At 36.7% G+C, this 12,917-nt stretch overlaps 1 protein-coding gene across 1 annotated transcript in view; it reads left to right on the top strand.

Moving 5' to 3' along the window:
* The window catches only part of DMD (dystrophin), a 1,043,102-nt gene that overhangs the window by 930,506 nt on the left and 99,679 nt on the right, over positions 1-12,917 (top strand). The gene's annotated exons all lie outside the window — the stretch shown is intronic.

The following is a 12,917-nucleotide window of genomic DNA, read 5'->3' as shown; positions in this document are numbered from 1 at the left end:
TATTCAGGTAATGAGCTGGGTAAGAATTTTGGATGGAATCTGACTTTCTTATTTTCCTAATTAAAGGGAACATATCAACATTTAAAATCTATTAAATCCAGCTAGTCATTGCTTTCCAGCTCTGGGACTAGCAGATTAATATATGAACAGTTTTTATAGGCAATAGTGTGAAAAAGTAAACTTTTGTTACTGTACAAGGAGTTCATGTATTTATAGTGTAGCAGAATATAATTACATAACCTTAGATATTTTACTTTTATTGTAGCTGAAGTTGTTACATTTATTGTAAGCTGAATGTGATTTTTGCTTGAAATTTACTTCATTTCTATTAGCTTCATTTTACTCCAGTTGTTAAATGTGGCCTGGCTACACTTAACAACTGAATTAAATGAATGAAAAATTACATAGCCAATATAAGCTTTACAAAGTTGAGTGACATCTATACAATATGGTCCTATTTTATAGAGTATATGCCAAATCTTCCATTAAAAAGTAGATTTTACAGCTGCTCCGATAGCTAAAATGTATTGCTATCTACTCAAAGCCCATCTTTTAAACAGTGTGCTTAATAAGCAGGATTCTAAAATAGGAATTGTGTTTGATTTCCAGTGGAATGCTTTGAACTTGAAAAGATTAGACACATAAAGGAAAAAAATAGAAAGATTTGCCTGTCAGAATTTTCCTTTTTTTTTTAAAGATCAATTACATACTTAATTTAGATGACAGACAAAGAGGAGACGACTTCTGACAACTGTCCAATGTAATATTCAAGGAAATGGGGAACAATATCTCAGATTCCTTACATATTTGTGTTATATCAAGAAGTCTCATACTTCCTTTTTTCCTTCCAAAGACTGACAGCTTCTCCAAAGCAGCACTTGTCACATCCATTGTCTGCATTGCTCTTGGTCCAGTGTCCCTTCTAATGCAGCCAGCTCCAAAATAAGACGATTTCTCCATTTCACATAAGAACAACTCCATCCATATAATAAGGGAGTCAGCATTAAATTGATCCTGCCTCACCTTTTTTTGTCTTCTTTGTGATCTCATGAGTCTAAAATATGGCAGGAGTGTAATTCCTAATTGTGCTTTAGGAAAGGTCTCAACACCAGTGAGGAAGCAGTGGGCATGGCCAGGTATAATTTACATTTCCAGCTCTGTTTGCTGTGGATGCACAGCTGTGGTTGACTGAGGAACGTTCTCATGTTGGCACCATGCAACAACCCAGAGCACACTGAGAGTGCAATAATCAGCCATGCCAGCTGGGCTTTTTCTCTTTCCCTAAGTGGCCTGTCTGTCAGGGCAAGGCCAGGTGTTTTCCTGGATTCTTTTACAAAATTAATTCATGGATCCTGCTGAACTGCTCTTGAATCTGTTCTTTCTCTGACCTTCTACGATGCCAGCTCTCCTGCTGACTGCACTAAGTTTGTATTTTTCAGAATATTCTCCACCTGTCCTTACAAACACTTCCAACCATGAGAGATTATTTTAGTCTTTACTTACTGGATCGTGATTATGGATTATTGGGCCCATTTTTCTCCTAATGGAATGCCTTTCGATGATTATCTTTTCTTCTTGTCAAGTAATAGCTGAAATCAGTTCTGGGTTGCACATCAGTCCTGTAATATCCTTATCTTCAGACCTTAAATCTTGAGAACTAGTTTGTGTATATACTACACTTAAGACCTACAGATTCTAAGGGACACATAAAATGATTTAATTGAGAACTGTATAAACATCAGTAAGGTTGCAGTTAGACCTAAGGAAATATTCTAATGAATAGGTTAAGAATTACCAAATCATCTATATTCATTTTGCTTATTTCTCATTATCTGTTTCAAGAGTTGGATTTTATAAGATAAATTATAGTTTCAAATAGGATCTTTAGGTTTGGCAGCCTCCTGTATGCTACTTATTTGTTTTGAATTTCAAATATTCATCAGATAAACTTTTATATTATGAAATCTCTGGCTAGATAATTTAAGAAAAACAAACCATAAAAAAATGCATCTCATCTCTGAATGAATTGCTTTTCTTACAAGTAATTTTTGTAACACAAGCATTCATGGCATTGCATTTTCCATGGCAGTTGAGCTCAGAAAATGAAATTATGGCACAACACAAGCAGCACCCGTTATATAACAAGCCTAGCAGGGTCACTGAGTGCTGTCTACAGCCTACAGAATAGAATAGTGAGTAGAGGTCAAACTTTGCTCCTTATCACCTACCCACTCTGTGTGTCACGGTCCTCCCTCCTCCTTTTCAGCAGGACCAAAATTTGTCAGCATAAGTGCCATATGTAGGTGTTAGTCTGGGAGCTTGAGCGAAGCACAAACTCAATACAGTATTAAATTACTAAGAATTAAGGTTGCTGTAAATACAAAGTGCAAAGTTGTTTGTATGAGTTTTTCACTTAGGTACTTCACTCTTTATAATGAGAACTTACGTTAATGAAATTTAATGGTCAATTGAGTTCTGGGGTTTAATGTTAAATTTTTTACGCAGTAGGTAAAGGTTCTTTAAGAAATCTAAATATTTAAAATCATGATAATACAGTGTCATTCAGGTATTTTATATTTATCTAGATGTCTGCTAGAAAAGTTTCTATTATTTCAATGTTTAAGTATTAGATATCTGGCTAGTAAATAACCCAGATTGCCTTTTGAATTTTATTATGTACTTGTCTCCTAGTTTTCTTTATCAAAATATTTTTTCTGTTCACTACTGCAGAGCTAATACAAGAGTAGAGGGGCAAAGATACATTTTTCTGTACGTCGTTTTTCAACAAATTCAACCCCATTTTTTTCTTAGAAGCTGCATTGTTGGAGAAAATGTTGTAAAACTTTTCATGCTTGAGGGTTATGACACCCTGTGTGAAGCATACTAAGAAAAATTGCTAGAAAGAAATGTTACAGGCATGGAATTAAAATGTAAAGACTAGCTAGAAAGTTAGTTTGGCATGGGCATAGATAACTTCATACAAACCCCTCACCTATACAAGCAACATGGAGCACCATGACAAGATTTTAATCATATCCCAAAGCTTTTCTAGTTGAGACATGGGTGTTATACTTTGGTAATGATTAAGAGACACTTTTGAAGCAGGAGCTTGGTCGTAGACATCTCAAGGAGATGTTTGCTAAAGGGTATATGGTCATACAAATGTATTGACCTGAAAATATGCAATAAAGAAATATGAGGAAGATAAATAAAAAGAAATTAAATCTCAATTGAATAAAAATATTGAAATACTAAAAATACTGACATAGTAAAATAATTTTTGTTTCCAAGCACTATTTTCCGATCCACCATTTGCCATCCTGGAGGTTCTATTAGCAAAGGGATACACAATTTAACATTGTAAAGAATGTGACAAAAAGTGAACAGATCCTGCTGCATGCTGAAACACAGAAAAACTGCACCTGCATTAGAAAATCAGAAGCTGCATGTGTCCTCCCAGATCAGTGATTTTTATCTACTGTTTCATCTTCAATTGAAGTCTACTTAATTGCTTTTAACTTTAGGACTTCATCAATGGCAGTGCTCTTAGGTGACCTTACCTGTTTTGAAAACATAGAAAAAATGTGAAAGCAATTGCAAATGTGACTTGATGCAGCAGCTGCAGTAACCAGGATACAGCCATAAAGACTGGATATGTCCCTAAGGAAACCAGTGTGTAATTTAGTTTCAGATATAAACACAGAGAGAATAACAATATGAAACAAACTCAGAGGTGAATATTCCCTCAATGAGGAGTTCACTTGAAGGTCTCAAAATGCAAATTTGATAGGAATCCTAATGTTACAAAATACACTATGTGCACATATATGCATTCTGTTACTCCTGGGACTCCCTCTGCTCAAATAGTTAAGGAAAAATTTGAAAAGTGTTTAAAGCAAAATTCTCACCAGTGAGGATTTTTTTAACCCTGTTTGCTGATAATCCCTAGACTGTATAAATCATGTACTGCATTTGATGAATATGATTAAACAGCTAAACTCAGAGAAGTTCTGAAGTAAAGAAGACTACATTTATGATAGTTTTTCTTACATCTTGATTACAGTGTTGCATGTCATTAATTTGCATTTACTTCTGTGCTTGAAAGCATCCTCTACTTCTATTTTATCACCAGCTCCAGTCATACTGCAGTTGCCAATTTTACTGAGCAGATTTTGTTAGTAAATGAGAAGTTCTAATGTGAAATACTTTTGTGTATATTAATCAGCTTTTAGCTACTGCATGATGTTCAATTCCTTTTTTGCTGTGTTTTGCTGATCCTTGACTATAAAAACATAGTCAATGAATATTAAAGTTTGCTTTCATGGCACAGTGTTGATGTTCAATGTCTTCTGTAAGACAGCGCAAATTCAAGTTCATTAAAAAATAATTCTGAAATTTTACAGTTTAAAACATAAAACCAAAATCTGTAGCTGAACTAGCATTCAGAGATATTCGCCAACCAAACCTATAGGTTTTGGGGTTTTTTTTTAATATAAACCCCACAATGATGGTTTCAATCAGTATAGAGGGCTTGAACTTATAATTCAAAAATTGCTGTGTGTTTTCTAATTGCCTTTGTGAAGCACAAAGGAAAAGCTGGCTCCAAGTGACAGCCATATTCTGTACTTTCAGAGGTAACTGAAAACCACATTAGACAGCTCCAAATTTTGTTTGGATTCAGATTATATAATTTTCTTGAAGTAGCCCTAAACTAAAATTATATCAGGTACAAATCTCAATAATCTTCAGTTTCAATATGTTTGGATTTTGGTTTTCTAGGGGTTTTTATTTGCTTATTTATATGTTTTTTAATTTCTTTATGGTTTTTGTTTCTGTTTTTTTTAGTTGTTCTTGGGAGGTTTTTGGGGGTTTTTTGGGAAGTTTTTGGGCTTTGGGTTTTTGTTCTTGTTGTTTTGGGGTTTTTTTTTGTGAACACTATTTAGAAATTTGTCGGAAAAAAGAAGAGAAGGACTACTCAACCAATGATAAACCATATGGTCTGTCCCCATTAAAGGAAAGCATATTCATCAAGCTGCTGCCATAGTACTGCTCAGCAGTAGGAATTCAGAGGAAAAGGGCTTGTCAAAGTGAGGGAAATAGAATTGAAAAGCACTATTTGTTTGAAGGAGAAAAGTCTTGTTTGCAACAAGTTTCTTTGAAGTAAGAGCAAGTTACAGATGGTATATTTCACAACAAGAAATTAGAAGAATGACACCTGGGACATCAAGTAGCTGGATGTTAGAGAACAAGTCTATTTGCTTAACTTCTTCAGTCCCTTAGACATTTGGAGCATATCAAAATTACTTGTTTAGGACTTTAGATTTCTAATGATGTATTATCTTTGAAGCTTATCTGGTCCTTCTTTCCTTACATGGAAGTTTGTATTTAGGACGGCCCTTGATAAAAAAAAAAAAACCAAATCTTTTCTCTGGCACTGTTCAATATGCAGAACATTACCCTTCTTCTTGGAATTTGTGTCTTTCTCCAGTCCATGTTTTTTTTTTTTTCCTGCCCAGTCATTTCTAGCTTCTGTTCCATTTTCTCCTTAAAACAGCTCTTAATAAGGTCACTAACAATTTCCTGCTGTCCAGTTCCAAGAATCTTTTCAGTGTTCACTTTCTTCTAGGTCATTCCACCACTTTCAACAAACCCTCTTGCTGCTGTCCTTTCCTGCCTTCTCTTGGCTTGCTGTCAGGCTTTCCCTTGTAATAATTTACTGTTTGCTTCTTCTGTATCTTCTTTCTCATGCTCCCTTTGCAGAGCCAGTCTTCCCACTGGAAACGCTGCCTCCAGCCCACCACCCTCTTTATTGTACTTTCTCACCTCTTCTTTCAGAGTTTTGTTTAATTTAGTTATGCTGATCACTTCTAAACTTGTTAAGTACAGTTTTCTTTCCTGTTTATAGCACTTGCCATTAGATGGTTATTAAATCCCAAGCTCAAAAAGATGTTTTCTCTCAAACACCAGTGTTTCTCTGTTGATGTTTCTATTATTTTATACAATGTTTTGCTGCCTCTGTTGGCTATCCCATGCACTTTATGCCTACTTGCATATTTAGCGTTGCCTGTCCTTAAGATAATTTACACCTTTTCCAACACCAAGCAAATATATTTTTTTCTGATTCTCTCCTTTTGAGAGAATTTAACTTGGTACTCAGTCAATCTGATTAGCAGTGATCTAATTCAGCCTCAGCCATTATTGCCTCAATAAAAGATACTGTGTTCACTGTTTTAACAATAGTCATAAAATTAATTGTAACAGCTCAAAAAATTTTATTGCAAGGAATATGAAATATGTGAGAAGACCTTAGAAGTCATTGGAGGCACTGTTACTCTTTCCATCGCCTAATTCCAGATTACAGATTGGAGCATCTTTATTGCTCAGTTATGTACCACTGGATGCCTCACTGTACCTCTGCCCAAAAGGCACATACTTTTTACATTCTACTCATTCATATGGATTAACAGAGGATTTTAAGGAACAAAAATATTCCTTTCTTATCCAGGTGTCCAATCTGTCTTGAAGAATGTTGAGATGATCTTGATCCCATAGAAGTCTCTATGCCAGCAGGCTCCATTAGCATAAACCCCTTGAATTCTTTGTCCATCAGTGTTGGCAGGCACTGACATTGTCAGAAATACCACTTTCTTATCTGGAGAATGAACTGTAAAAATCTAATTGTCTTGGTAATGGTGTTTAGAAACAATTTTCTGTGAGGCAGTTCTCTCAGATTATTTACTCTATTTCAGATTAATTCCATAAATTCTAAGCCTTTGTGTATTGGGAAGCTACCAAACTTTAATTTACAGGTGTCAGCTTGTTAACACACATCAGTTCCATATTTGTAAATTACTGTTTGCTTTGGATCTCTCTGAATTCCAGCTAGCTGCTAAGGTTTTTCCTACTGAGTAGAGGAGAGCCTTGTCCCTTCTTGTTCTGAGATAATGTATCACAGGGCAAGGTCCTGTAGAAGTGGGGATTAGCCCTGAGCCCACTGGCTCTCAAGAGCAGCTGGCTGCCTCATGGTTGTGCATCCCACCAGGTACAGCTGCATTCAGCAGCAGCACAGAGCATGCAGGTATTACCTGCAAAAATTAGAGTCAATGGCATTTTCATCATCAAGCCCTCTCTGAACAGCCCTATATGAAGAGTGGGTGCTTGCTGAAGAAGGTCTTTGATGACAGAGCTGTTCAGTGGTCACCCAGTTACCTCTGCACAAACCTAAAAGCAAGAGGAAAACAAGTTCTGAGTTAAAGAATCATGGGCAGAAAAACTTAGACTCGGTAGACACAACCGTTCTCAGTCAAATCTATATTTTTTGCTGTATTTCTCTTCAGTACAATACCATGAAATTCCAGCCATCTTGAGTGCAGAGCTGTATTTAAGCACAGAGGCTTGCACAATAGCCAACAATTCAAGGGCAAAATTGGCCAGGCTGTTTTAAAACAGCACTGGAGTGTACCAATAGACTCAGAGTGGATTTCACACCAGTCATGCTAGAAGAAAGTTCAGCTACTCATTAAACCACACTTTACTATGAATGAGAATTTAGAAAAATATTTTAGCAGCTATTCATCCTCACACCAGTCGCACTTCCAGCAGTCTCACACTGAACCAGAGACGCAGCATAAAGACAAAGCAAGTCCTTCACCAGCTCAGCTCTTCACAAGGGAAGGCAAGTTTCCTTTCTGTTAATGCAGGATGCAAGACAATGGATCTCAACTCTAAATTAGATTCTCTAAGTGGTGCTACAATGGAGATATTTAATAATAACAATTAGTGTGTAAAATGTACTCTCAGCAGCTGTGAGGCTTTTCATTGCGGTATGCTTTCCTCATTGCAGTCAGTACCACTGACATGCTGCTAGCAGCATAGCACCTACTTTATATGCTCGGACATTGCCCCAAAATTAGAAATGGTAGTTGCAACTTTTTTCCCTTCTCATGAGAGATGTTTGCTCATGATTTGCAAGGGCTTGGTGCATTAAAAAAGAGATTACTATTACTATCATGCTGGGTTTTTTTAAACATCACCTACTTGTCTCGGCGCTTCACAATTAACAAGTCACAGCAATACCCCCCTAACCAGAATCACATCCCAGCACCCACTCAATTTATTTTTGTTTTTAAATTCTTCAAAAATACCAGCTCTATTTTTCAAATCCTTACTGCTTTTCTGAGCTGGTATTTAGCTGAAAAATACTTTTTTTTTTTTCCTGGCAGCATTGCACTTGCATTTCCCCTTTGCTGGAATTGGTGCTCCTTTAGCATAGCTCAGTCACAGTCCTAAGCTCTGCTGTGCTTTTTACTATACTGTCAGTCTCAGAAACCTCTTTATTCCACCTTGCTACTAAAAGGAGAGCCTGCTTTCAACTTCAAGTCAAGCTACAGTTGTATTATTCTAAAGCTTCCTTTGGAAAAAAAAAATTAGAACAAAGTCCCCCATCAGCGGTAATTAATTTTGACAGTGTGGGCTTTGTAGCAATTCACAAACCTGTACTTTGTGCATCAGCATTCCTTATTATTCTAATTAAAGTGGAACATTGTGCCCTCACCAGTCATTAATGGGTTTTCATTTTGTAAATGACATTTGCAAAAGTTAAAACGGGCAGTTCATATGAAGTCCACAGGCAAGAGCGTTAAAATTAGCATCACCATAGCAACAGTCTTCCATCATTAGTATTCAGGGCAACAGCAAATGTTTTGTTGTGCTTTTGTTTCCGAAAAAAGATTTTTCTTCACTTGTCATTCATGAATAGAAAAGGCTCAAACCCATATATTACAGGTAAAATTATTATATTCATTTTGATGTCACTTTTCTAGAATTTCCCAATTTTTTCAAGGTATTTATTTTTCAGGGCAGAGGTTGAATTTTACAATCTCTACAGCTGTGTACATCTAACTTCCTGAGCGACACTTATGCCTTGCCAGCCTGCTGCTCAATGGTACAGTTTCATATAAAGTCTGTCACTTCTACTCAAGAATCTGTACCAAGTAACAGATTTTGCTGAGAATCTGTAAAAGATGCATGCACAACAAAACATGGTCAGTCCTCCCGTTATGTGGAGAGTGCATCTCCTCTGTGCTGGGTTTGGTGGTTAAGTGATGCTATTTATATATCATTACTCCCCCCTTCCCAGGAACTGAAATGCAAGTGCACACATCATGTCTAGTGAAACAATATTCAAATATCATCTCGCACCATTTAGAATTATGGAGAGAAGAAATGGCACCTCCTGCTGAAGGAGACCAAGGCAGATTATTAGCATACTCCAAAGCCCTTTCCTGGAAGAGGTGGGGTTGGCTACCGTTTTTCCTCAAAGTTTAAAGAGGACTTAATTGTCTGGAAGCACATTGCAGCAATATTTTGCAGTTTGAGAAGGAGTTTAGCACTGTATCTCCTAAATGTACCTAAAGGCATCCTGCTCACATAGGTCTGGTTCAAGGAAAAGCACATCATCAATACTGGAAACACAATGGTTTTTCTCTAGAAACAAGTATTTTGTGTGCAGGCAGAGAGGGTTAAGAAAAGCAAAGCAAGAGAAAAAGATCTTAGCGAAAGCAGAGGATGAGCAGGGTAAGGTCAGTAGGACTGCTGGTTTACTTTGCAGTATCCTGGATTTTCAGTAACGAGCACAGATCAGAAGTAACTAAATGTTCTCTAGCATTATGTCTCTGGGTTTTAATTTGGCACAGGAACATTCTTTCTTTCCTCTTCATCTTCTTAGAATACTTCATTTCACATAATTTTGCAAAGGAGAGTCTTTAACGAGTAAATACACTCTAGTGCATTGCAAAAGATGGGGGGATTACCTATTTCATGAAAGGTATTCTTGTATTTTAATAGATGGGCATATTTTCATACAATGATTGCCTCTCTAGTACCTGCCCTTGCAGTATTGATTAATTTTTCAGTTAGTGAAACCTGCAGAACTGGAAAACCCTTAAAATGGTGAATACTTATATACCTGAGGAAAATCACTCTCAGATTAACTAAAAACAATTCATGGTGGGTTGCCATTTGGTGTTTGGCTCTTGGAGGGCTTTAACGCAGAAGAGGATTGCAGTAACTCTTAAGGTTCTGAAATATCTACATATATGTTTATGTGTTCAACCTCTTTCTTTTCCAGATACACCTTTTTGCTAGCACAAGTTCGTTTTCCTTCTGTGCTGATTCACTCCACTTTTTTCCATTTTTTGGTAGCTTGTCAGATGCTTTCTGGGAGATACAGCATGCTAAAGCAGTTCATTTTCTCTTTCTTAGACTTCCATATCCTACTGCAGTGAAGATACTTACTGAACTGTAATATTTTGCAGAAGTTTGCCATTTGATCTTCACAGATAAATTTAGTGGAAGAGAGTAGCATCATAAAAAGGGAGTAATTTTCACTGAATCCGGAATGTATTCTTCATTTAACTAAAAGGTTTTGTGCCTAGCATTCTTTCTAATTTCTTTGTAAATCTAAATTTAATACTAGTTTCTTGCATTGCTGAATCTTATAATCATCAGTTAAGTAACTCACCTTTTTTTAAATCAGCTTTGAAGATCTTTTTAGATTATTAGCTCTTTGCAGTAATTGAACTCTAGCATCATTAGAAATATTTACCTAAATTGCAAGGGGTTGATAGCCTTGTTTATTGCAAAAGTGACAAGCAGAGGGGAAGGATCTGTGACAGACTTCTGTTTTCCATTCCAGACTTCATTCTCAGACAGACCCTTGAGCAGTGGTGTGGCAAATGAGAGGAAGCTGCCAGTTTCTTATTTATCCAAACCAGTTAAATGCTGTGTTTCCCCAAATATATGTAGATACTTTCTGCTTAGGCATATCCTTGAAAAAGCTACTGAAGCTGTTCATTAAAGTTGTTTCTGCATTTGGTCTGGAAATACAGAAGGAGATGCACTTCTGTGAGCATGGATTTCAGATTTGCCACACTAGCTGCAGATTTCCCTCATAGAGAGTAAACTCTGGAAGTAAAAGCAAGCAAATGAAATATCCTGAACTTTCTGTTTCATAAATTTTTCTTCTTTAAAACCATATCCAGCTTCAGCCTATAGAAACCCCAGAGAGTGGGAATAAGTGCCTTGCAGCTGTTTTCCTAAGTGTAACAGACTGTATTTTGTAGCTGGAAATGTCAATGATTACAGGAATAAAAAATAAAAACCAAGAGTTAGAACTACTAAACCAAAACCACATTTTTATTTCTCATCTATAAACTTTTAGTGCAAGTAATTGGGAATATAGGCATCTTGAAATTTTACTTCAGTGTTTAGAAAGAAATTTCTTCCAGATTTCTGGCAGTGATATCTTTTTAGCCAGTAGGACACCGTTGTTGAATACCATGTTTTAGCTCTATACTTCAGATTACCTTAAGCATCACCTGAATATTAGAGGTTAGAAAACTGATTCCCAAAGATCTCATACTGATGAGTTCACCATCATTTCCAAACACTGGTTTGAACTTCAGAATCTAAAGTCAGCTATTTTGATATAAAACACCATGAGATTATGTTTTTGGCTATATTGCACTTACCTTATTTGTTTCCTAATTACTGCTTGTTAATGGGACTGCTTATGCTTTTAATGCTGCTGTAATATTACCAAACAATTCCATCACAGACAGTGTTCAAGATCTTTATATTTGACAAATATTTATTCCTGCACATTCCTCATTCATCTGCTTTTCCACTATTTTAATTGTGCTATGGCACGAAAGCAATTAAAACCTTACTAATATGGTTATTACATGTTAAAACTTACTTTCATATGCTATTATATCTTCTCCTGTTTCCAATCTAAAGGAAGAATGAATATTTCATTGTACTCTTAATAATCTTGAAATGAGCAGAAGAACCAGAGGACTCACAGGTTATGCTGGCAGCAGTTTAGGCTCTCATCAGACTTGCTGCCAGAAGTTTGGAAATCAAATTTAAGTTCTTCATTTAAAGCAGCTTGCATGGATTGAGAGAAATGTTCATTGATTTCAGCAAAGTTGTTTCTTGTTTTTACTACTTTAAAAGGGATCAGAACGTGGCTGTCAGCATTCCCTCTCCTGTATCATGTTTTTTCACATCAGTGCCCAAACTATTGTAGAATAAGCATTTGCCGCTAGCAGAACGCAAATCTGTATTTGCACGGTGTTCTCTAGAGAAAATTGAGCGCAAAACCCTCAGCGGTGCCTTGCTCTGGGGCATTTGTTCACCATTCTAGAAATAAGGAGTGGAAAAGAGTCTGTCAGTGTGAATCCTTTATCAAACTCGCCTGTGAGGGAATGCCCACATCATGTGCTCTCACAGTCGCCTTCTCTGCTTGGAATTGAGTCAGCCAAGGGGAATCATTTCTCGTGTGTCAGTGCCAACTTGGTTTTGGTCAGTTGGGTGTATTTACAACACCCAGAGACCTCCCAAACAATTCTTCTTTTGGAACACATGACTTTCAAAGTACTTAGAAACTTTTTCTCCAATTTTATCCATTCAAATTAAGTTTCCACTGACTTAAAGAGATCTTTCTTACTCTTACTGACTCCCCTTTTCTTGCTGTTATGCTGTCAGGATCTTTAGCTTGTCAGAGTGACCCCAAGAACAGTTGGAAAGTCTCTTTTCCCAGCCCGGCGCTCGAAGAAGGAGTCAGGGATCTTTATTTTTCAGTCTCAAGGTTGTTTATTGTATCTTATCTATAAAATTCTTTCTCCTGTCCTGCCAAGGTCTGCCCAGCAAGACAGTCTGAGGCACTCTGCCTGCCCCTGGGGTGGTGTTATATGTTTATACTAAAAACTACCTATACAATATTTACAATTACTTTCCAATTCCTATCACCTATGTTAGACAGCGAGCTTCTACTCTAAACCAATCTAAAAGTGCCAACATCACAGCAGAAGATGGAGGCCAAGAAGAAGAAGGAGAAAGGCTGGACATGCCCA

This window comes from Molothrus aeneus, chromosome 2, assembly GCF_037042795.1.
Source record: "Molothrus aeneus isolate 106 chromosome 2, BPBGC_Maene_1.0, whole genome shotgun sequence".
Classification (NCBI taxonomy): domain Eukaryota; kingdom Metazoa; phylum Chordata; class Aves; order Passeriformes; family Icteridae; genus Molothrus; species Molothrus aeneus.
The sequence above is the reverse complement of the archived record's forward strand: the minus strand, read 5'-3'. Positions and strand labels throughout refer to the sequence as shown.